The sequence below is a fragment of the Penaeus monodon genome, chromosome 23 (genome assembly GCF_015228065.2).
Source record: "Penaeus monodon isolate SGIC_2016 chromosome 23, NSTDA_Pmon_1, whole genome shotgun sequence".
Taxonomy (NCBI): Eukaryota; Metazoa; Arthropoda; class Malacostraca; order Decapoda; family Penaeidae; genus Penaeus; species Penaeus monodon.
Genome location: NC_051408.1, coordinates 2,115,158 through 2,116,925, shown reverse-complemented (window position 1 = coordinate 2,116,925; position 1,768 = coordinate 2,115,158). Strand labels below are relative to the sequence as shown.

Genomic DNA, 1,768 nt, shown 5'->3' with positions numbered 1-1,768 from the left:
AGTGATAGCTCCAGCTGCTCAAGCAGTTCAAGTTCTAGCAGTAAGTTTGGACTCACTAAAACAATATTTTATGAGTATGATATTCTTTTAGCAGGCTAGTTATTAAACTGACAACTCTTGTCCTCCTTCACTAATAAATAAAAAGAAAAAATCAATTTCTCTTTGCAAGTTAAAGCAATTAAAGCAGATCCAATTCATGTTCAAACTCTAATAGTTCAGGTTCCCTTTTCAATAGGTTCAAATAATTCACATTGCAGTAGATCTAGCTGAAGCAGTAAGGCTTTACAAGTTGAGGCCATTTTTTACAATCTGGCTTTCTTTACTCATTGAGGGAAGCATAGTTAATATCTAAGAATGACTACTGTTGTATAGAATCTCCTCCACTCAATTGCTTTGTTTTCTCTCAATTCTTTTCTCCCTTTGATTGAAGTGTTTATCTGATAAAAGGTCAAGTAAATTTTGTTAACTATAGTCGATATATTCAAAGCAGTTCTAATTCAAGGAATACTAATTCAAGCAGCTCAAGTTCAAGTAGCTGCAGTTCAAGTTCTAGCAGTAAGTCTTAGGCTATTTACTGTGCCTTAGTCTCCTCTTATGATAGTCTTCATTACTATTGCAGGTATATTGATCAGCTAATAACCAATTTTATTTGGTACACAAAGTATAGCCACTAGTTTTTGTGATGTCGAGAGAATTTCTTCATTGTAGTGTTGACTGCACACCCTTGAAGCTTCTGCATGATGCATTCTTTACATTGTATAAGGATATTATTCCCCATGAAAATTACTTATGGTGTTCATATTTGTACAAGAAATTGGTTCTGAGCTCTGCTTACCTTTTGTTTGTGCATTCCCCATAACTAAAATGAAATCTGGAGTTGTAAATATTGGTAGATTCTGTTTTCTCTATAGCATATGTTCATAGCTTCAACTCAAGTTCAGATTTAGTCAGTTCATGTTCAAGTAGTTCATCCAGCTCAAGCAGAAGTAATTCGAATTCTAGTATTTCAAGCAGTTTTAGGTACTAGTTCAAGCAGTAAGTCTAAACAAACAAAGGCTATGCAGTAAATCCTCTTTCTTTTATCAATAATCCCATACAGTATTCTTTTCCCCTGTAGTTCATGTTGTAGTTCCTCAAGCTCATACAGTTCAAATTCAAGCAGTAGGTCTACATTTGCTGTGACCAAATAGTTTCCAGAGGTATAATAATTTTCAGTTTTGGAAATCTCAGACGTTTTTCAAATATTACTTATTTTCTGCACTGTTAAGTATCTTAATTTGGGGGGTATCTTTTTTTCTTTGTGTCTATTTACTATAGGCATTACTCTGGTATTATAATCAGAGTATGTGTTGAATTATCAATTTCCAAATGTTTCCTTCCAAACATTGGTAAAATAAAATACATAGAATGGCAGTTCACCTTTTGATTAACAGCTAATTACTTGATCTGTCATGTAAAACATGCTAAATTATAGTCATACTACATCCATAGGTTCAAGTTCCATTTCAAGTTCTAGTAGCTCCAGTTCAAGTTCAAGTAGCTCTAGCAGTTCTAGTTCAAGCAGTTCAAGTAGCTCTAGCAGTTCAAGTTCTAGTAGCTCCAGTTCAAGCAGTTCAAGTAGCTCAAGTAGCTCCAGTTCCAGCAGTTCAAGTTCCAGCAGTTCAAGCTCTAGTAGTTCCAGTTCAAGTTCCAGCAGTAAGTCTGCACTAGCATCTTATGATTATATTCATATATCTAGTATTCCACATATTCTAATCTAATCCATAAA

At 34.2% G+C, this 1,768-nt stretch overlaps 1 protein-coding gene across 1 annotated transcript in view; it reads left to right on the top strand.

Annotated features, from left to right (window-relative positions):
- Window positions 1-1,768, top strand: part of LOC119587668 (uncharacterized protein DDB_G0271670-like) — a 50,430-nt gene that overhangs the window by 13,594 nt on the left and 35,068 nt on the right. The gene's annotated exons all lie outside the window — the stretch shown is intronic.